The 23130-nt window shown below is 46.2% G+C and overlaps 10 non-coding genes across 10 annotated transcripts; all 10 read left to right on the top strand.

The window, feature by feature from the left end:
* The first annotated feature begins 2072 nt into the window (after positions 1-2072).
* On the top strand, positions 2073-2263 carry LOC130335947 (U2 spliceosomal RNA). The gene has a single exon (XR_008877462.1). It is a non-coding gene; the product is annotated as a U2 spliceosomal RNA (small nuclear RNA).
* A 2087-nt stretch (positions 2264-4350) lies between these two features.
* Positions 4351-4541, top strand: LOC130335946 (U2 spliceosomal RNA). The gene has a single exon (XR_008877461.1). It is a non-coding gene; the product is annotated as a U2 spliceosomal RNA (small nuclear RNA).
* A 2083-nt stretch (positions 4542-6624) lies between these two features.
* On the top strand, positions 6625-6815 carry LOC130335979 (U2 spliceosomal RNA). The gene has a single exon (XR_008877491.1). It is a non-coding gene; the product is annotated as a U2 spliceosomal RNA (small nuclear RNA).
* Positions 6816-8912: 2097 nt separating this feature from the next.
* On the top strand, positions 8913-9103 carry LOC130335944 (U2 spliceosomal RNA). The gene has a single exon (XR_008877459.1). It is a non-coding gene; the product is annotated as a U2 spliceosomal RNA (small nuclear RNA).
* Positions 9104-11188: 2085 nt separating this feature from the next.
* LOC130335943 (U2 spliceosomal RNA) lies at positions 11189-11379 on the top strand. Its single transcript, XR_008877458.1, has one exon. It is a non-coding gene; the product is annotated as a U2 spliceosomal RNA (small nuclear RNA).
* A 2091-nt stretch (positions 11380-13470) lies between these two features.
* On the top strand, positions 13471-13661 carry LOC130335942 (U2 spliceosomal RNA). The gene has a single exon (XR_008877457.1). It is a non-coding gene; the product is annotated as a U2 spliceosomal RNA (small nuclear RNA).
* A 2088-nt stretch (positions 13662-15749) lies between these two features.
* On the top strand, positions 15750-15940 carry LOC130335941 (U2 spliceosomal RNA). The gene has a single exon (XR_008877456.1). It is a non-coding gene; the product is annotated as a U2 spliceosomal RNA (small nuclear RNA).
* Positions 15941-18031: 2091 nt separating this feature from the next.
* On the top strand, positions 18032-18222 carry LOC130335940 (U2 spliceosomal RNA). Its single transcript, XR_008877455.1, has one exon. It is a non-coding gene; the product is annotated as a U2 spliceosomal RNA (small nuclear RNA).
* A 2081-nt stretch (positions 18223-20303) lies between these two features.
* Positions 20304-20494, top strand: LOC130336053 (U2 spliceosomal RNA). The gene has a single exon (XR_008877552.1). It is a non-coding gene; the product is annotated as a U2 spliceosomal RNA (small nuclear RNA).
* A 2084-nt stretch (positions 20495-22578) lies between these two features.
* On the top strand, positions 22579-22766 carry LOC130336002 (U2 spliceosomal RNA). Its single transcript, XR_008877508.1, has one exon. It is a non-coding gene; the product is annotated as a U2 spliceosomal RNA (small nuclear RNA).
* Positions 22767-23130: the final 364 nt, after the last annotated feature.

The raw sequence follows: 23130 nt of genomic DNA, 5'->3' as shown, positions 1-23130 counted from the left end.
AGATTCCTACTTTCATTGCTACCTGCTTGCTGGCTAGCCAGCTAGCCAGCCCTGTGGGCCTTGCTGCTGCTGCAGCCAAAAATCAAAAGGTGGTGCTGCTGCTGCTTCTGCTGCTTCTGCTTCTGCTTGTGTCTGGCCCCTGTTGGAGCGTCCAGGCACAGGACTTCTGCTGCTGCTGACTAAATGGCCTCCTTAATTGGATCATTTGAGTAGCCAGCACACCTGTGCAGGTAGGGCATGACATGATAGGCAGCTGCCTTGATAGCGGGTGGGTGCTGAATGTTCCTAATTGACAAAATAAGATTAATGCTTATGAAGAAATATAAAATCTCATCCCTTCCCCAATATCGCGCCACACCCCTACCCCTTAATTCCCTGGTTGAACTTGATGGACATATGTCTTTTTTCGACCGTACTAACTATGTAACTATGTAACATAACATGGGGGGGGGGGTCTCCTGGCTGTTCACACAGGTGTGTCATTGCTGTACATTGACCATGCATTGCTTCTGTGGTATTGCAAAGGCAAAGACAAATGCTTCCAGCCATCCATTGCACTAATGGATTGGTCATCAGCTGGCTGTCTATGTCCCGCATCAATATAGACCAAAGTACAGAGGGTTAGGCTATGCTATTGTGCACCTACCTGATGCATCAGAAGGTGCGAGGCCCTTGCTAAATTCTGTGCACAGACTTTGAGATCTATGCTTTAGACTGTATCTAAACCTGCTCCAACATGGACTGACATTCTGGCCTACTTTCAGCCGATGCGACTTGTCTGTCGCTGAACAGTCGCTTTTTATGTATTCAGCACCTATGTATAATGTTGTAAAAATGCTCTAGAAGCTAAAGTCGCAGAAATGTCACACATATTTGGCCTGCAACTTTCTGTGCGACAAATTCAGACAGGAAAAATCAGTATAAATCCTTAGAAAATTATCCCCCAGTGTCTCCATCTGCTGGCGGTATTGAATAAGCATTGCTGCACTGATGGGGTATGCATTAGACGGAAAAAAAAAGAAGAAAAAGAAGAATAATACGCCCAGAAAAGAGGCGAAAAGGAGAAAAACGTAAAAAAACGTGAAAAAAAAGTAAGAGGAAGAGAAGGGAAAAAAAGGTGGAAATGGGTTTAAAAGTGATTTCGGCGGAGAAATATATATATATATATATATATATATATATATATATATATATATATATGCGCACACACACACATAGATATAAACGTATTCTCCGTTGAGATATTGCAGCCGCTGCTGTGTCCAGGCCCAGGAGCCTTAGCACTGTGCTGTGATGTCACTCAATACCGCTGACATCACTAGGTGTAAACAACATCTCTCCTTTGCTGTGTAAGTGACTATGGAGCTGTTTGGTGATGTCGTCTATTACGGCCTTCATAGAAGCAACAGGAGATTGTTGCATCCATCTTGAACCCTCAGAACTACAGTGCTATGATGTCACTCACTTCCACAGGCCTTGCAGAGTGTAAACAACAACAACCCAGCTTTGTTGTGTATGTAACCATAGGGATTTGTGATGTCACCTAGAACCTTCACAGCAGCGACAGCTTTATGAGGAGCATCAGCACTGCTCTGCCTGAGCAGAACCATCACCGCCATAGGTTGTCAAATAACCCGGATTTAACCCACACAGGTAAGTCCAATGGGGTGCAGGCATGTCCTCTATGCTTACAGCTTCCCGTGGGTGTTGGTTTGATACCGTTTGGGGACAGCCAAGGAGGCATCTGCAGGCAACAAAGGTAGGTGTGTGCTTGTGTGTGTGTTTCCTATGCAGATCCTAAGCCCAGTGTCACATGCAAGTAGGAGGAGTAAGAAGGGTTCCTGGCAAATCCGGGTTATGGATTGCATTTAAAAAGGCCCCGTGGGAGTGCAATGGGCCCCTGTCTTGCTGCTTAGCAATAATGGTATGGGTTTAGGTTCTGCTGTGTGTACTGGTGGTTGACTGCCCCCCAGCCCAGAGTGTGCATGGAAAATTGTCTGGCAGCCTCCCTGACAGCAAGCAGTGATAGTGCCCATGAAGGGGACCTTGTTGGGCCCGCCCCTTTCACGGTTATCGCTTCTCGGCCTTTTGGCTAAGATCAAGTGTAGTATCTGTTCTTATCAGTTTAATATCTGATACGTCCCCTATCTGGGGACCATATATTAAATGGATTTTTGAGAACGGGGGCCGATTTCGAAGCTTGCTTCCGTCGCCCTATGCATTGACCCGATATGGCAGTATCTTCGGGTACAGTGCACCACCCCCTTACAGGGTTAAAAAGAAAGATTCCTACTTTCATTGCTACCTGCTTGCTGGCTAGCCAGCTAGCCAGCCCTGTGGGCCTTGCTGCTGCTGCAGCCAAAAAACAAAAGGTGGTGCTGCTGCTGCTTCTGCTGCTTCTGCTTCTGCTTGTGTCTGGCCCCTGTTGGAGCGTCCAGGCACAGGACTTCTGCTGCTGCTGACTAAATGGCCTCCTTAATTGGATCATTTGAGTAGCCAGCACACCTGTGCAGGTAGGGCATGACATGATAGGCAGCTGCCTTGATAGCGGGTGGGTGCTGAATGTTCCTAATTGACAAAATAAGATTAATGCTTATGAAGAAATATAAAATCTCATCCCTTCCCCAATATCGCGCCACACCCCTACCCCTTAATTCCCTGGTTGAACTTGATGGACATATGTCTTTTTTCGACCGTACTAACTATGTAACTATGTAACATAACATGGGGGGGGGGGGTCTCCTGGCTGTTCACACAGGTGTGTCATTGCTGTACATTGACCATGCATTGCTTCTGTGGTATTGCAAAGGCAAAGACAAATGCTTCCAGCCATCCATTGCACTAATGGATTGGTCATCAGCTGGCTGTCTATGTCCCGCATCAATATAGACCAAAGTACAGAGGGTTAGGCTATGCTATTGTGCACCTACCTGATGCATCAGAAGGTGCGAGGCCCTTGCTAAATTCTGTGCACAGACTTTGAGATCTATGCTTTAGACTGTATCTAAACCTGCTCCAACATGGACTGACATTCTGGCCTACTTTCAGCCGATGCGACTTGTCTGTCGCTGAACAGTCGCTTTTTATGTATTCAGCACCTATGTATAATGTTGTAAAAATGCTCTAGAAGCTAAAGTCGCAGAAATGTCACACATATTTGGCCTGCAACTTTCTGTGCGACAAATTCAGACAGGAAAAATCAGTATAAATCCTTAGAAAATTATCCCCCAGTGTCTCCATCTGCTGGCGGTATTGAATAAGCATTGCTGCACTGATGGGGTATGCATTAGACGAAAAAAAAGAAGAAAAAGAAGAATAATACGCCCAGAAAAGAGGCGAAAAGGAGAAAAACGTAAAAAAACGTGAAAAAAAAGTAAGAGGAAGAGAAGGGAAAAAAAGGTGGAAATGGGTTTAAAAGTGATTTCGGCGGAGAAATATATATATATATATATATATATATATATATATATATATATATGCGCACACACACACATAGATATAAACGTATTCTCCGTTGAGATATTGCAGCCGCTGCTGTGTCCAGGCCCAGGAGCCTTAGCACTGTGCTGTGATGTCACTCAATACCACTGACATCACTAGGTGTAAACAACATCTCTCCTTTGCTGTGTATGTGACTATGGAGCTGTTTGGTGATGTCGTCTATTACGGCCTTCATAGAAGCAACAGGAGATTGTTGCATCCATCTTGAACCCTCAGAACTACAGTGCTATGATGTCACTCACTTCCACAGGCCTTGCAGAGTGTAAACAACAACAACCCAGCTTTGTTGTGTATGTAACCATAGGGATTTGTGATGTCACCTAGAACCTTCACAGCAGCGACAGCTTTATGAGGAGCATCAGCACTGCTCTGCCTGAGCAGAACCATCACCGCCATAGGTTGTCAAATAACCCGGATTTAACCCACACAGGTAAGTCCAATGGGGTGCAGGCATGTCCTCTATGCTTACAGCTTCCCGTGGGTGTTGGTTTGATACCGTTTGGGGACAGCCAAGGAGGCATCTGCAGGCAACAAAGGTAGGTGTGTGCTTGTGTGTGTGTTTCCTATGCAGATCCTAAGCCCAGTGTCACATGCAAGTAGGAGGAGTAAGAAGGGTTCCTGGCAAATCCGGGTTATGGATTGCATTTAAAAAGGCCCCGTGGGAGTGCAATGGGCCCCTGTCTTGCTGCTTAGCAATAATGGTATGGGTTTAGGTTCTGCTGTGTGTACTGGTGGTTGACTGCCCCCCAGCCCAGAGTGTGCATGGAAAATTGTCTGGCAGCCTCCCTGACAGCAAGCAGTGATAGTGCCCATGAAGGGGACCTTGTTGGGCCCGCCCCTTTCACGGTTATCGCTTCTCGGCCTTTTGGCTAAGATCAAGTGTAGTATCTGTTCTTATCAGTTTAATATCTGATACGTCCCCTATCTGGGGACCATATATTAAATGGATTTTTGAGAACGGGGGCCGATTTCGAAGCTTGCTTCCGTCGCCCTATGCATTGACCCGATATGGCAGTATCTTCGGGTACAGTGCACCACCCCCTTACAGGGTTAAAAAGAAAGATTCCTACTTTCATTGCTACCTGCTTGCTGGCTAGCCAGCTAGCCAGCCCTGTGGGCCTTGCTGCTGCTGCAGCCAAAAAACAAAAGGTGGTGCTGCTGCTGCTTCTGCTGCTTCTGCTTCTGCTTGTGTCTGGCCCCTGTTGGAGCGTCCAGGCACAGGACTTCTGCTGCTGCTGACTAAATGGCCTCCTTAATTGGATCATTTGAGTAGCCAGCACACCTGTGCAGGTAGGGCATGACATGATAGGCAGCTGCCTTGATAGCGGGTGGGTGCTGAATGTTCCTAATTGACAAAATAAGATTAATGCTTATGAAGAAATATAAAATCTCATCCCTTCCCCAATATCGCGCCACACCCCTACCCCTTAATTCCCTGGTTGAACTTGATGGACATATGTCTTTTTTCGACCGTACTAACTATGTAACTATGTAACATAACATGGGGGGGGGGGGTCTCCTGGCTGTTCACACAGGTGTGTCATTGCTGTACATTGACCATGCATTGCTTCTGTGGTATTGCAAAGGCAAAGACAAATGCTTCCAGCCATCCATTGCACTAATGGATTGGTCATCAGCTGGCTGTCTATGTCCCGCATCAATATAGACCAAAGTACAGAGGGTTAGGCTATGCTATTGTGCACCTACCTGATGCATCAGAAGGTGCGAGGCCCTTGCTAAATTCTGTGCACAGACTTTGAGATCTATGCTTTAGAGTGTATCTAAACCTGCTCCAACATGGACTGACATTCTGGCCTACTTTCAGCCGATGCGACTTGTCTGTCGCTGAACAGTCGCTTTTTATGTATTCAGCACCTATGTATAATGTTGTAAAAATGCTCTAGAAGCTAAAGTCGCAGAAATGTCACACATATTTGGCCTGCAACTTTCTGTGCGACAAATTCAGACAGGAAAAATCAGTATAAATCCTTAGAAAATTATCCCCCAGTGTCTCCATCTGCTGGCGGTATTGAATAAGCATTGCTGCACTGATGGGGTATGCATTAGACGAAAAAAAAGAAGAAAAAGAAGAATAATACGCCCAGAAAAGAGGCGAAAAGGAGAAAAACGTAAAAAAACGTGAAAAAAAAGTAAGAGGAAGAGAAGGGAAAAAAAGGTGGAAATGGGTTTAAAAGTGATTTCGGCGGAGAAATATATATATATATATATATATATATATATATATATATATGCGCACACACACACATAGATATAAACGTATTCTCCGTTGAGATATTGCAGCCGCTGCTGTGTCCAGGCCCAGGAGCCTTAGCACTGTGCTGTGATGTCACTCAATACCACTGACATCACTAGGTGTAAACAACATCTCTCCTTTGCTGTGTATGTGACTATGGAGCTGTTTGGTGATGTCGTCTATTACGGCCTTCATAGAAGCAACAGGAGATTGTTGCATCCATCTTGAACCCTCAGAACTACAGTGCTATGATGTCACTCACTTCCACAGGCCTTGCAGAGTGTAAACAACAACAACCCAGCTTTGTTGTGTATGTAACCATAGGGATTTGTGATGTCACCTAGAACCTTCACAGCAGCGACAGCTTTATGAGGAGCATCAGCACTGCTCTGCCTGAGCAGAACCATCACCGCCATAGGTTGTCAAATAACCCGGATTTAACCCACACAGGTAAGTCCAATGGGGTGCAGGCATGTCCTCTATGCTTACAGCTTCCCGTGGGTGTTGGTTTGATACCGTTTGGGGACAGCCAAGGAGGCATCTGCAGGCAACAAAGGTAGGTGTGTGCTTGTGTGTGTGTTTCCTATGCAGATCCTAAGCCCAGTGTCACATGCAAGTAGGAGGAGTAAGAAGGGTTCCTGGCAAATCCGGGTTATGGATTGCATTTAAAAAGGCCCCGTGGGAGTGCAATGGGCCCCTGTCTTGCTGCTTAGCAATAATGGTATGGGTTTAGGTTCTGCTGTGTGTACTGGTGGTTGACTGCCCCCCAGCCCAGAGTGTGCATGGAAAATTGTCTGGCAGCCTCCCTGACAGCAAGCAGTGATAGTGCCCATGAAGGGGACCTTGTTGGGCCCGCCCCTTTCACGGTTATTGCTTCTCGGCCTTTTGGCTAAGATCAAGTGTAGTATCTGTTCTTATCAGTTTAATATCTGATACGTCCCCTATCTGGGGACCATATATTAAATGGATTTTTGAGAACGGGGGCCGATTTCGAAGCTTGCTTCCGTCGCCCTATGCATTGACCCGATATGGCAGTATCTTCGGGTACAGTGCACCACCCCCTTACAGGGTTAAAAAGAAAGATTCCTACTTTCATTGCTACCTGCTTGCTGGCTAGCCAGCTAGCCAGCCCTGTGGGCCTTGCTGCTGCTGCAGCCAAAAAACAAAAGGTGGTGCTGCTGCTGCTTCTGCTGCTTCTGCTTCTGCTTGTGTCTGGCCCCTGTTGGAGCGTCCAGGCACAGGACTTCTGCTGCTGCTGACTAAATGGCCTCCTTAATTGGATCATTTGAGTAGCCAGCACACCTGTGCAGGTAGGGCATGACATGATAGGCAGCTGCCTTGATAGCGGGTGGGTGCTGAATGTTCCTAATTGACAAAATAAGATTAATGCTTATGAAGAAATATAAAATCTCATCCCTTCCCCAATATCGCGCCACACCCCTACCCCTTAATTCCCTGGTTGAACTTGATGGACATATGTCTTTTTTCGACCGTACTAACTATGTAACTATGTAACATAACATGGGGGGGGGGGGGGTCTCCTGGCTGTTCACACAGGTGTGTCATTGCTGTACATTGACCATGCATTGCTTCTGTGGTATTGCAAAGGCAAAGACAAATGCTTCCAGCCATCCATTGCACTAATGGATTGGTCATCAGCTGGCTGTCTATGTCCCGCATCAATATAGACCAAAGTACAGAGGGTTAGGCTATGCTATTGTGCACCTACCTGATGCATCAGAAGGTGCGAGGCCCTTGCTAAATTCTGTGCACAGACTTTGAGATCTATGCTTTAGACTGTATCTAAACCTGCTCCAACATGGACTGACATTCTGGCCTACTTTCAGCCGATGCGACTTGTCTGTCGCTGAACAGTCGCTTTTTATGTATTCAGCACCTATGTATAATGTTGTAAAAATGCTCTAGAAGCTAAAGTCGCAGAAATGTCACACATATTTGGCCTGCAACTTTCTGTGCGACAAATTCAGACAGGAAAAATCAGTATAAATCCTTAGAAAATTATCCCCCAGTGTCTCCATCTGCTGGCGGTATTGAATAAGCATTGCTGCACTGATGGGGTATGCATTAGACGAAAAAAAAGAAGAAAAAGAAGAATAATACGCCCAGAAAAGAGGCGAAAAGGAGAAAAACGTAAAAAAACGTGAAAAAAAAGTAAGAGGAAGAGAAGGGAAAAAAAGGTGGAAATGGGTTTAAAAGTGATTTCGGCGGAGAAATATATATATATATATATATATATATATATATATATATATATATATATATATGCGCACACACACACATAGATATAAACGTATTCTCCGTTGAGATATTGCAGCCGCTGCTGTGTCCAGGCCCAGGAGCCTTAGCACTGTGCTGTGATGTCACTCAATACCACTGACATCACTAGGTGTAAACAACATCTCTCCTTTGCTGTGTATGTGACTATGGAGCTGTTTGGTGATGTCGTCTATTACGGCCTTCATAGAAGCAACAGGAGATTGTTGCATCCATCTTGAACCCTCAGAACTACAGTGCTATGATGTCACTCACTTCCACAGGCCTTGCAGAGTGTAAACAACAACAACCCAGCTTTGTTGTGTATGTAACCATAGGGATTTGTGATGTCACCTAGAACCTTCACAGCAGCGACAGCTTTATGAGGAGCATCAGCACTGCTCTGCCTGAGCAGAACCATCACCGCCATAGGTTGTCAAATAACCCGGATTTAACCCACACAGGTAAGTCCAATGGGGTGCAGGCATGTCCTCTATGCTTACAGCTTCCCGTGGGTGTTGGTTTGATACCGTTTGGGGACAGCCAAGGAGGCATCTGCAGGCAACAAAGGTAGGTGTGTGCTTGTGTGTGTGTTTCCTATGCAGATCCTAAGCCCAGTGTCACATGCAAGTAGGAGGAGTAAGAAGGGTTCCTGGCAAATCCGGGTTATGGATTGCATTTAAAAAGGCCCCGTGGGAGTGCAATGGGCCCCTGTCTTGCTGCTTAGCAATAATGGTATGGGTTTAGGTTCTGCTGTGTGTACTGGTGGTTGACTGCCCCCCAGCCCAGAGTGTGCATGGAAAATTGTCTGGCAGCCTCCCTGACAGCAAGCAGTGATAGTGCCCATGAAGGGGACCTTGTTGGGCCCGCCCCTTTCACGGTTATCGCTTCTCGGCCTTTTGGCTAAGATCAAGTGTAGTATCTGTTCTTATCAGTTTAATATCTGATACGTCCCCTATCTGGGGACCATATATTAAATGGATTTTTGAGAACGGGGGCCGATTTCGAAGCTTGCTTCCGTCGCCCTATGCATTGACCCGATATGGCAGTATCTTCGGGTACAGTGCACCACCCCCTTACAGGGTTAAAAAGAAAGATTCCTACTTTCATTGCTACCTGCTTGCTGGCTAGCCAGCTAGCCAGCCCTGTGGGCCTTGCTGCTGCTGCAGCCAAAAAACAAAAGGTGGTGCTGCTGCTGCTTCTGCTGCTTCTGCTTCTGCTTGTGTCTGGCCCCTGTTGGAGCGTCCAGGCACAGGACTTCTGCTGCTGCTGACTAAATGGCCTCCTTAATTGGATCATTTGAGTAGCCAGCACACCTGTGCAGGTAGGGCATGACATGATAGGCAGCTGCCTTGATAGCGGGTGGGTGCTGAATGTTCCTAATTGACAAAATAAGATTAATGCTTATGAAGAAATATAAAATCTCATCCCTTCCCCAATATCGCGCCACACCCCTACCCCTTAATTCCCTGGTTGAACTTGATGGACATATGTCTTTTTTCGACCGTACTAACTATGTAACTATGTAACATAACATGGGGGGGGGGGGTCTCCTGGCTGTTCACACAGGTGTGTCATTGCTGTACATTGACCATGCATTGCTTCTGTGGTATTGCAAAGGCAAAGACAAATGCTTCCAGCCATCCATTGCACTAATGGATTGGTCATCAGCTGGCTGTCTATGTCCCGCATCAATATAGACCAAAGTACAGAGGGTTAGGCTATGCTATTGTGCACCTACCTGATGCATCAGAAGGTGCGAGGCCCTTGCTAAATTCTGTGCACAGACTTTGAGATCTATGCTTTAGACTGTATCTAAACCTGCTCCAACATGGACTGACATTCTGGCCTACTTTCAGCCGATGCGACTTGTCTGTCGCTGAACAGTCGCTTTTTATGTATTCAGCACCTATGTATAATGTTGTAAAAATGCTCTAGAAGCTAAAGTCGCAGAAATGTCACACATATTTGGCCTGCAACTTTCTGTGCGACAAATTCAGACAGGAAAAATCAGTATAAATCCTTAGAAAATTATCCCCCAGTGTCTCCATCTGCTGGCGGTATTGAATAAGCATTGCTGCACTGATGGGGTATGCATTAGACGAAAAAAAAGAAGAAAAAGAAGAATAATACGCCCAGAAAAGAGGCGAAAAGGAGAAAAACGTAAAAAAACGTGAAAAAAAAGTAAGAGGAAGAGAAGGGAAAAAAAGGTGGAAATGGGTTTAAAAGTGATTTCGGCGGAGAAATATATATATATATATATATATATATATATATATATATATATGCGCACACACACACATAGATATAAACGTATTCTCCGTTGAGATATTGCAGCCGCTGCTGTGTCCAGGCCCAGGAGCCTTAGCACTGTGCTGTGATGTCACTCAATACCACTGACATCACTAGGTGTAAACAACATCTCTCCTTTGCTGTGTATGTGACTATGGAGCTGTTTGGTGATGTCGTCTATTACGGCCTTCATAGAAGCAACAGGAGATTGTTGCATCCATCTTGAACCCTCAGAACTACAGTGCTATGATGTCACTCACTTCCACAGGCCTTGCAGAGTGTAAACAACAACAACCCAGCTTTGTTGTGTATGTAACCATAGGGATTTGTGATGTCACCTAGAACCTTCACAGCAGCGACAGCTTTATGAGGAGCATCAGCACTGCTCTGCCTGAGCAGAACCATCACCGCCATAGGTTGTCAAATAACCCGGATTTAACCCACACAGGTAAGTCCAATGGGGTGCAGGCATGTCCTCTATGCTTACAGCTTCCCGTGGGTGTTGGTTTGATACCGTTTGGGGACAGCCAAGGAGGCATCTGCAGGCAACAAAGGTAGGTGTGTGCTTGTGTGTGTGTTTCCTATGCAGATCCTAAGCCCAGTGTCACATGCAAGTAGGAGGAGTAAGAAGGGTTCCTGGCAAATCCGGGTTATGGATTGCATTTAAAAAGGCCCCGTGGGAGTGCAATGGGCCCCTGTCTTGCTGCTTAGCAATAATGGTATGGGTTTAGGTTCTGCTGTGTGTACTGGTGGTTGACTGCCCCCCAGCCCAGAGTGTGCATGGAAAATTGTCTGGCAGCCTCCCTGACAGCAAGCAGTGATAGTGCCCATGAAGGGGACCTTGTTGGGCCCGCCCCTTTCACGGTTATCGCTTCTCGGCCTTTTGGCTAAGATCAAGTGTAGTATCTGTTCTTATCAGTTTAATATCTGATACGTCCCCTATCTGGGGACCATATATTAAATGGATTTTTGAGAACGGGGGCCGATTTCGAAGCTTGCTTCCGTCGCCCTATGCATTGACCCGATATGGCAGTATCTTCGGGTACAGTGCACCACCCCCTTACAGGGTTAAAAAGAAAGATTCCTACTTTCATTGCTACCTGCTTGCTGGCTAGCCAGCTAGCCAGCCCTGTGGGCCTTGCTGCTGCTGCAGCCAAAAAACAAAAGGTGGTGCTGCTGCTGCTTCTGCTGCTTCTGCTTCTGCTTGTGTCTGGCCCCTGTTGGAGCGTCCAGGCACAGGACTTCTGCTGCTGCTGACTAAATGGCCTCCTTAATTGGATCATTTGAGTAGCCAGCACACCTGTGCAGGTAGGGCATGACATGATAGGCAGCTGCCTTGATAGCGGGTGGGTGCTGAATGTTCCTAATTGACAAAATAAGATTAATGCTTATGAAGAAATATAAAATCTCATCCCTTCCCCAATATCGCGCCACACCCCTACCCCTTAATTCCCTGGTTGAACTTGATGGACATATGTCTTTTTTCGACCGTACTAACTATGTAACTATGTAACATAACATGGGGGGGGGGGGTCTCCTGGCTGTTCACACAGGTGTGTCATTGCTGTACATTGACCATGCATTGCTTCTGTGGTATTGCAAAGGCAAAGACAAATGCTTCCAGCCATCCATTGCACTAATGGATTGGTCATCAGCTGGCTGTCTATGTCCCGCATCAATATAGACCAAAGTACAGAGGGTTAGGCTATGCTATTGTGCACCTACCTGATGCATCAGAAGGTGCGAGGCCCTTGCTAAATTCTGTGCACAGACTTTGAGATCTATGCTTTAGACTGTATCTAAACCTGCTCCAACATGGACTGACATTCTGGCCTACTTTCAGCCGATGCGACTTGTCTGTCGCTGAACAGTCGCTTTTTATGTATTCAGCACCTATGTATAATGTTGTAAAAATGCTCTAGAAGCTAAAGTCGCAGAAATGTCACACATATTTGGCCTGCAACTTTCTGTGCGACAAATTCAGACAGGAAAAATCAGTATAAATCCTTAGAAAATTATCCCCCAGTGTCTCCATCTGCTGGCGGTATTGAATAAGCATTGCTGCACTGATGGGGTATGCATTAGACGAAAAAAAAGAAGAAAAAGAAGAATAATACGCCCAGAAAAGAGGCGAAAAGGAGAAAAACGTAAAAAAACGTGAAAAAAAAGTAAGAGGAAGAGAAGGGAAAAAAAGGTGGAAATGGGTTTAAAAGTGATTTCGGCGGAGAAATATATATATATATATATATATATATATATATATATATATATATATATGCGCACACACACACATAGATATAAACGTATTCTCCGTTGAGATATTGCAGCCGCTGCTGTGTCCAGGCCCAGGAGCCTTAGCACTGTGCTGTGATGTCACTCAATACCACTGACATCACTAGGTGTAAACAACATCTCTCCTTTGCTGTGTATGTGACTATGGAGCTGTTTGGTGATGTCGTCTATTACGGCCTTCATAGAAGCAACAGGAGATTGTTGCATCCATCTTGAACCCTCAGAACTACAGTGCTATGATGTCACTCACTTCCACAGGCCTTGCAGAGTGTAAACAACAACAACCCAGCTTTGTTGTGTATGTAACCATAGGGATTTGTGATGTCACCTAGAACCTTCACAGCAGCGACAGCTTTATGAGGAGCATCAGCACTGCTCTGCCTGAGCAGAACCATCACCGCCATAGGTTGTCAAATAACCCGGATTTAACCCACACAGGTAAGTCCAATGGGGTGCAGGCATGTCCTCTATGCTTACAGCTTCCCGTGGGTGTTGGTTTGATACCGTTTGGGGACAGCCAAGGAGGCATCTGCAGGCAACAAAGGTAGGTGTGTGCTTGTGTGTGTGTTTCCTATGCAGATCCTAAGCCCAGTGTCACATGCAAGTAGGAGGAGTAAGAAGGGTTCCTGGCAAATCCGGGTTATGGATTGCATTTAAAAAGGCCCCGTGGGAGTGCAATGGGCCCCTGTCTTGCTGCTTAGCAATAATGGTATGGGTTTAGGTTCTGCTGTGTGTACTGGTGGTTGACTGCCCCCCAGCCCAGAGTGTGCATGGAAAATTGTCTGGCAGCCTCCCTGACAGCAAGCAGTGATAGTGCCCATGAAGGGGACCTTGTTGGGCCCGCCCCTTTCACGGTTATCGCTTCTCGGCCTTTTGGCTAAGATCAAGTGTAGTATCTGTTCTTATCAGTTTAATATCTGATACGTCCCCTATCTGGGGACCATATATTAAATGGATTTTTGAGAACGGGGGCCGATTTCGAAGCTTGCTTCCGTCGCCCTATGCATTGACCCGATATGGCAGTATCTTCGGGTACAGTGCACCACCCCCTTACAGGGTTAAAAAGAAAGATTCCTACTTTCATTGCTACCTGCTTGCTGGCTAGCCAGCTAGCCAGCCCTGTGGGCCTTGCTGCTGCTGCAGCCAAAAAACAAAAGGTGGTGCTGCTGCTGCTTCTGCTGCTTCTGCTTCTGCTTGTGTCTGGCCCCTGTTGGAGCGTCCAGGCACAGGACTTCTGCTGCTGCTGACTAAATGGCCTCCTTAATTGGATCATTTGAGTAGCCAGCACACCTGTGCAGGTAGGGCATGACATGATAGGCAGCTGCCTTGATAGCGGGTGGGTGCTGAATGTTCCTAATTGACAAAATAAGATTAATGCTTATGAAGAAATATAAAATCTCATCCCTTCCCCAATATCGCGCCACACCCCTACCCCTTAATTCCCTGGTTGAACTTGATGGACATATGTCTTTTTTCGACCGTACTAACTATGTAACTATGTAACATAACATGGGGGGGGGGGGGTCTCCTGGCTGTTCACACAGGTGTGTCATTGCTGTACATTGACCATGCATTGCTTCTGTGGTATTGCAAAGGCAAAGACAAATGCTTCCAGCCATCCATTGCACTAATGGATTGGTCATCAGCTGGCTGTCTATGTCCCGCATCAATATAGACCAAAGTACAGAGGGTTAGGCTATGCTATTGTGCACCTACCTGATGCATCAGAAGGTGCGAGGCCCTTGCTAAATTCTGTGCACAGACTTTGAGATCTATGCTTTAGACTGTATCTAAACCTGCTCCAACATGGACTGACATTCTGGCCTACTTTCAGCCGATGCGACTTGTCTGTCGCTGAACAGTCGCTTTTTATGTATTCAGCACCTATGTATAATGTTGTAAAAATGCTCTAGAAGCTAAAGTCGCAGAAATGTCACACATATTTGGCCTGCAACTTTCTGTGCGACAAATTCAGACAGGAAAAATCAGTATAAATCCTTAGAAAATTATCCCCCAGTGTCTCCATCTGCTGGCGGTATTGAATAAGCATTGCTGCACTGATGGGGTATGCATTAGACGAAAAAAAAGAAGAAAAAGAAGAATAATACGCCCAGAAAAGAGGCGAAAAGGAGAAAAACGTAAAAAAACGTGAAAAAAAAGTAAGAGGAAGAGAAGGGAAAAAAAGGTGGAAATGGGTTTAAAAGTGATTTCGGCGGAGAAATATATATATATATATATATATATATATATATATATATATATATGCGCACACACACACATAGATATAAACGTATTCTCCGTTGAGATATTGCAGCCGCTGCTGTGTCCAGGCCCAGGAGCCTTAGCACTGTGCTGTGATGTCACTCAATACCACTGACATCACTAGGTGTAAACAACATCTCTCCTTTGCTGTGTATGTGACTATGGAGCTGTTTGGTGATGTCGTCTATTACGGCCTTCATAGAAGCAACAGGAGATTGTTGCATCCATCTTGAACCCTCAGAACTACAGTGCTATGATGTCACTCACTTCCACAGGCCTTGCAGAGTGTAAACAACAACAACCCAGCTTTGTTGTGTATGTAACCATAGGGATTTGTGATGTCACCTAGAACCTTCACAGCAGCGACAGCTTTATGAGGAGCATCAGCACTGCTCTGCCTGAGCAGAACCATCACCGCCATAGGTTGTCAAATAACCCGGATTTAACCCACACAGGTAAGTCCAATGGGGTGCAGGCATGTCCTCTATGCTTACAGCTTCCCGTGGGTGTTGGTTTGATACCGTTTGGGGACAGCCAAGGAGGCATCTGCAGGCAACAAAGGTAGGTGTGTGCTTGTGTGTGTGTTTCCTATGCAGATCCTAAGCCCAGTGTCACATGCAAGTAGGAGGAGTAAGAAGGGTTCCTGGCAAATCCGGGTTATGGATTGCATTTAAAAAGGCCCCGTGGGAGTGCAATGGGCCCCTGTCTTGCTGCTTAGCAATAATGGTATGGGTTTAGGTTCTGCTGTGTGTACTGGTGGTTGACTGCCCCCCAGCCCAGAGTGTGCATGGAAAATTGTCTGGCAGCCTCCCTGACAGCAAGCAGTGATAGTGCCCATGAAGGGGACCTTGTTGGGCCCGCCCCTTTCACGGTTATCGCTTCTCGGCCTTTTGGCTAAGATCAAGTGTAGTATCTGTTCTTATCAGTTTAATATCTGATACGTCCCCTATCTGGGGACCATATATTAAATGGATTTTTGAGAACGGGGGCCGATTTCGAAGCTTGCTTCCGTCGCCCTATGCATTGACCCGATATGGCAGTATCTTCGGGTACAGTGCACCACCCCCTTACAGGGTTAAAAAGAAAGATTCCTACTTTCATTGCTACCTGCTTGCTGGCTAGCCAGCTAGCCAGCCCTGTGGGCCTTGCTGCTGCTGCAGCCAAAAAACAAAAGGTGGTGCTGCTGCTGCTTCTGCTGCTTCTGCTTCTGCTTGTGTCTGGCCCCTGTTGGAGCGTCCAGGCACAGGACTTCTGCTGCTGCTGACTAAATGGCCTCCTTAATTGGATCATTTGAGTAGCCAGCACACCTGTGCAGGTAGGGCATGACATGATAGGCAGCTGCCTTGATAGCGGGTGGGTGCTGAATGTTCCTAATTGACAAAATAAGATTAATGCTTATGAAGAAATATAAAATCTCATCCCTTCCCCAATATCGCGCCACACCCCTACCCCTTAATTCCCTGGTTGAACTTGATGGACATATGTCTTTTTTCGACCGTACTAACTATGTAACTATGTAACATAACATGGGGGGGGGGGGTCTCCTGGCTGTTCACACAGGTGTGTCATTGCTGTACATTGACCATGCATTGCTTCTGTGGTATTGCAAAGGCAAAGACAAATGCTTCCAGCCATCCATTGCACTAATGGATTGGTCATCAGCTGGCTGTCTATGTCCCGCATCAATATAGACCAAAGTACAGAGGGTTAGGCTATGCTATTGTGCACCTACCTGATGCATCAGAAGGTGCGAGGCCCTTGCTAAATTCTGTGCACAGACTTTGAGATCTATGCTTTAGACTGTATCTAAACCTGCTCCAACATGGACTGACATTCTGGCCTACTTTCAGCCGATGCGACTTGTCTGTCGCTGAACAGTCGCTTTTTATGTATTCAGCACCTATGTATAATGTTGTAAAAATGCTCTAGAAGCTAAAGTCGCAGAAATGTCACACATATTTGGCCTGCAACTTTCTGTGCGACAAATTCAGACAGGAAAAATCAGTATAAATCCTTAGAAAATTATCCCCCAGTGTCTCCATCTGCTGGCGGTATTGAATAAGCATTGCTGCACTGATGGGGTATGCATTAGACGAAAAAAAAGAAGAAAAAGAAGAATAATACGCCCAGAAAAGAGGCGAAAAGGAGAAAAACGTAAAAAAACGTGAAAAAAAAGTAAGAGGAAGAGAAGGGAAAAAAAGGTGGAAATGGGTTTAAAAGTGATTTCGGCGGAGAAATATATATATATATATATATATATATATATATATATATATATATATATGCGCACACACACACATAGATATAAACGTATTCTCCGTTGAGATATTGCAGCCGCTGCTGTGTCCAGGCCCAGGAGCCTTAGCACTGTGCTGTGATGTCACTCAATACCACTGACATCACTAGGTGTAAACAACATCTCTCCTTTGCTGTGTATGTGACTATGGAGCTGTTTGGTGATGTCGTCTATTACGGCCTTCATAGAAGCAACAGGAGATTGTTGCATCCATCTTGAACCCTCAGAACTACAGTGCTATGATGTCACTCACTTCCACAGGCCTTGCAGAGTGTAAACAACAACAACCCAGCTTTGTTGTGTATGTAACCATAGGGATTTGTGATGTCACCTAGAACCTTCACAGCAGCGACAGCTTTATGAGGAGCATCAGCACTGCTCTGCCTGAGCAGAACCATCACCGCCATAGGTTGTCAAATAACCCGGATTTAACCCACACAGGTAAGTCCAATGGGGTGCAGGCATGTCCTCTATGCTTACAGCTTCCCGTGGGTGTTGGTTTGATACCGTTTGGGGACAGCCAAGGAGGCATCTGCAGGCAACAAAGGTAGGTGTGTGCTTGTGTGTGTGTTTCCTATGCAGATCCTAAGCCCAGTGTCACATGCAAGTAGGAGGAGTAAGAAGGGTTCCTGGCAAATCCGGGTTATGGATTGCATTTAAAAAGGCCCCGTGGGAGTGCAATGGGCCCCTGTCTTGCTGCTTAGCAATAATGGTATGGGTTTAGGTTCTGCTGTGTGTACTGGTGGTTGACTGCCCCCCAGCCCAGAGTGTGCATGGAAAATTGTCTGGCAGCCTCCCTGACAGCAAGCAGTGATAGTGCCCATGAAGGGGACCTTGTTGGGCCCGCCCCTTTCACGGTTATCGCTTCTCGGCCTTTTGGCTAAGATCAAGTGTAGTATCTGTTCTTATCAGTTTAATATCTGATACGTCCCCTATCTGGGGACCATATATTAAATGGATTTTTGAGAACGGGGGCCGATTTCGAAGCTTGCTTCCGTCGCCCTATGCATTGACCCGATATGGCAGTATCTTCGGGTACAGTGCACCACCCCCTTACAGGGTTAAAAAGAAAGATTCCTACTTTCATTGCTACCTGCTTGCTGGCTAGCCAGCTAGCCAGCCCTGTGGGCCTTGCTGCTGCTGCAGCCAAAAAACAAAAGGTGGTGCTGCTGCTGCTTCTGCTGCTTCTGCTTGTGTCTGGCCCCTGTTGGAGCGTCCAGGCACAGGACTTCTGCTGCTGCTGACTAAATGGCCTCCTTAATTGGATCATTTGAGTAGCCAGCACACCTGTGCAGGTAGGGCATGACATGATAGGCAGCTGCCTTGATAGCGGGTGGGTGCTGAATGTTCCTAATTGACAAAATAAGATTAATGCTTATGAAGAAATATAAAATCTCATCCCTTCCCCAATATCGCGCCACACCCCTACCCCTTAATTCCCTGGTTGAACTTGATGGACATATGTCTTTTTTCGACCGTACTAACTATGTAACTATGTAACATAACATGGGGGGGGGGGGTCTCCTGGCTGTTCACACAGGTGTGTCATTGCTGTACATTGACCATGCATTGCTTCTGTGGTATTGCAAAGGCAAAGACAAATGCTTCCAGCCATCCATTGCACTAATGGATTGGTCATCAGCTGGCTGTCTATGTCCCGCATCAATATAGACCAAAGTACAGAGGGTTAGGCTATGCTATTGTGCACCTACCTGATGCATCAGAAGGTGCGAGGCCCTTGCTAAATTCTGTGCACAGACTTTGAGATCTATGCTTTAGACTGTATCTAAACCTGCTCCAACATGGACTGACATTCTGGCCTACTTTCAGCCGATGCGACTTGTCTGTCGCTGAACAGTCGCTTTTTATGTATTCAGCACCTATGTATAATGTTGTAAAAATGCTCTAGAAGCTAAAGTCGCAGAAATGTCACACATATTTGGCCTGCAACTTTCTGTGCGACAAATTCAGACAGGAAAAATCAGTATAAATCCTTAGAAAATTATCCCCCAGTGTCTCCATCTGCTGGCGGTATTGAATAAGCATTGCTGCACTGATGGGGTATGCATTAGACGAAAAAAAAGAAGAAAAAGAAGAATAATACGCCCAGAAAAGAGGCGAAAAGGAGAAAAACGTAAAAAAACGTGAAAAAAAAGTAAGAGGAAGAGAAGGGAAAAAAAGGTGGAAATGGGTTTAAAAGTGATTTCGGCGGAGAAATATATATATATATATATATATATATATATATATATATATATATGCGCACACACACACATAGATATAAACGTATTCTCCGTTGAGATATTGCAGCCGCTGCTGTGTCCAGGCCCAGGAGCCTTAGCACTGTGCTGTGATGTCACTCAATACCACTGACATCCCTAGGTGTAAACAACATCTCTCCTTTGCTGTGTATGTGACTATGGAGCTGTTTGGTGATGTCGTCTATTACGGCCTTCATAGAAGCAACAGGAGATTGTTGCATCCATCTTGAACCCTCAGAACTACAGTGCTATGATGTCACTCACTTCCACAGGCCTTGCAGAGTGTAAACAACAACAACCCAGCTTTGTTGTGTATGTAACCATAGGGATTTGTGATGTCACCTAGAACCTTCACAGCAGCGACAGCTTTATGAGGAGCATCAGCACTGCTCTGCCTGAGCAGAACCATCACCGCCATAGGTTGTCAAATAACCCGGATTTAACCCACACAGGTAAGTCCAATGGGGTGCAGGCATGTCCTCTATGCTTACAGCTTCCCGTGGGTGTTGGTTTGATACCGTTTGGGGACAGCCAAGGAGGCATCTGCAGGCAACAAAGGTAGGTGTGTGCTTGTGTGTGTGTTTCCTATGCAGATCCTAAGCCCAGTGTCACATGCAAGTAGGAGGAGTAAGAAGGGTTCCTGGCAAATCCGGGTTATGGATTGCATTTAAAAAGGCCCCGTGGGAGTGCAATGGGCCCCTGTCTTGCTGCTTAGCAATAATGGTATGGGTTTAGGTTCTGCTGTGTGTACTGGTGGTTGACTGCCCCCCAGCCCAGAGTGTGCATGGAAAATTGTCTGGCAGCCTCCCTGACAGCAAGCAGTGATAGTGCCCATGAAGGGGACCTTGTTGGGCCCGCCCCTTTCACGGTTATCGCTTCTCGGCCTTTTGGCTAAGATCAAGTGTAGTATCTGTTCTTATCAGTTTAATATCTGATACGTCCCCTATCTGGGGACCATATATTAAATGGATTTTTGAGAACGGGGGCCGATTTCGAAGCTTGCTTCCGTCGCCCTATGCATTGACCCGATATGGCAGTATCTTCGGGTACAGTGCACCACCCCCTTACAGGGTTAAAAAGAAAGATTCCTACTTTCATTGCTACCTGCTTGCTGGCTAGCCAGCTAGCCAGCCCTGTGGGCCTTGCTGCTGCTGCAGCCAAAAAACAAAAGGTGGTGCTGCTGCTGCTTCTGCTGCTTCTGCTTGTGTCTGGCCCCTGTTGGAGCGTCCAGGCACAGGACTTCTGCTGCTGCTGACTAAATGGCCTCCTTAATTGGATCATTTGAGTAGCCAGCACACCTGTGCAGGTAGGGCATGACATGATAGGCAGCTGCCTTGATAGCGGGTGGGTGCTGAATGTTCCTAATTGACAAAATAAGATTAATGCTTATGAAGAAATATAAAATCTCATCCCTTCCCCAATATCGCGCCACACCCCTACCCCTTAATTCCCTGGTTGAACTTGATGGACATATGTCTTTTTTCGACCGTACTAACTATGTAACTATGTAACATAACATGGGGGGGGGGGTCTCCTGGCTGTTCACACAGGTGTGTCATTGCTGTACATTGACCATGCATTGCTTCTGTGGTATTGCAAAGGCAAAGACAAATGCTTCCAGCCATCCATTGCACTAATGGATTGGTCATCAGCTGGCTGTCTATGTCCCGCATCAATATAGACCAAAGTACAGAGGGTTAGGCTATGCTATTGTGCACCTACCTGATGCATCAGAAGGTGCGAGGCCCTTGCTAAATTCTGTGCACAGACTTTGAGATCTATGCTTTAGACTGTATCTAAACCTGCTCCAACATGGACTGACATTCTGGCCTACTTTCAGCCGATGCGACTTGTCTGTCGCTGAACAGTCGCTTTTTATGTATTCAGCACCTATGTATAATGTTGTAAAAATGCTCTAGAAGCTAAAGTCGCAGAAATGTCACACATATTTGGCCTGCAACTTTCTGTGCGACAAATTCAGACAGGAAAAATCAGTATAAATCCTTAGAAAATTATCCCCCAGTGTCTCCATCTGCTGGCGGTATTGAATAAGCATTGCTGCACTGATGGGGTATGCATTAGACGAAAAAAAAGAAGAAAAAGAAGAATAATACGCCCAGAAAAGAGGCGAAAAGGAGAAAAACGTAAAAAAACGTGAAAAAAAAGTAAGAGGAAGAGAAGGGAAAAAAAGGTGGAAATGGGTTTAAAAGTGATTTCGGCGGAGAAATATATATATATATATATATATATATATATATATATATATATATATATGCGCACACACACACATAGATATAAACGTATTCTCCGTTGAGATATTGCAGCCGCTGCTGTGTCCAGGCCCAGGAGCCTTAGCACTGTGCTGTGATGTCACTCAATACCACTGACATCCCTAGGTGTAAACAACATCTCTCCTTTGCTGTGTATGTGACTATGGAGCTGTTTGGTGATGTCGTCTATTACGGCCTTCATAGAAGCAACAGGAGATTGTTGCATCCATCTTGAACCCTCAGAACTACAGTGCTATGATGTCACTCACTTCCACAGGCCTTGCAGAGTGTAAACAACAACAACCCAGCTTTGTTGTGTATGTAACCATAGGGATTTGTGATGTCACCTAGAACCTTCACAGCAGCGACAGCTTTATGAGGAGCATCAGCACTGCTCTGCCTGAGCAGAACCATCACCGCCATAGGTTGTCAAATAACCCGGATTTAACCCACACAGGTAAGTCCAATGGGGTGCAGGCATGTCCTCTATGCTTACAGCTTCCCGTGGGTGTTGGTTTGATACCGTTTGGGGACAGCCAAGGAGGCATCTGCAGGCAACAAAGGTAGGTGTGTGCTTGTGTGTGTGTTTCCTATGCAGATCCTAAGCCCAGTGTCACATGCAAGTAGGAGGAGTAAGAAGGGTTCCTGGCAAATCCGGGTTATGGATTGCATTTAAAAAGGCCCCGTGGGAGTGCAATGGGCCCCTGTCTTGCTGCTTAGCAATAATGGTATGGGTTTAGGTTCTGCTGTGTGTACTGGTGGTTGACTGCCCCCCAGCCCAGAGTGTGCATGGAAAATTGTCTGGCAGCCTCCCTGACAGCAAGCAGTGATAGTGCCCATGAAGGGGACCTTGTTGGGCCCGCCCCTTTCACGGTTATCGCTTCTCGGCCTTTTGGCTAAGATCAAGTGTAGTATCTGTTCTTATCAGTTTTTCATGCCGGTGTACAGTAACGCCGGTATGGGGCTGGTGGGGATGGGTGCTGCATGGAGGATGCAGGTGTACCAGGGCTTTCCGGGGCTGGTTCTGAGGAATCAGCTCGACGGCTGCCCCGATGTGACCTGTTCCCTCCGGGTCTCGCCATGAGGCTGAGAGGGTCTAGAGCCGAGGTACTTTTGTGCCTCGGGGAGTGGTGACCCCGAGGTGCCGAAACTCACTGGGAGAATAGACTTACTGAGTTGAAGCACGGGCACCATAATCTCTTCACCTTGTGGCACTCACCTCTTGATTCCCGGCCTTCTGGCTAGGATCAGAGAAATTTTTATAGATCCGGCCGGATGTCCGGGCAGTATATCTGCACACATTCACTTATTTATTTCTTTTTTTGTCTCACTGTGTCACTTTTTGCGTGTTGTGTGTTCACAGGATTTGTCAGGATGCGGTAGCCCTTCTGGGTGTCCCTCCTGGCGGTCTAGGGGAGGTGTGTGTGG

The sequence above is a fragment of the Hyla sarda genome, unplaced genomic scaffold, assembly GCF_029499605.1.
Source record: "Hyla sarda isolate aHylSar1 unplaced genomic scaffold, aHylSar1.hap1 scaffold_465, whole genome shotgun sequence".
NCBI lineage: Eukaryota > Metazoa > Chordata > Amphibia > Anura > Hylidae > Hyla > Hyla sarda.
Note: the sequence above shows the minus strand (reverse complement) of the source record. Positions and strands in the feature narration are given on the sequence as shown.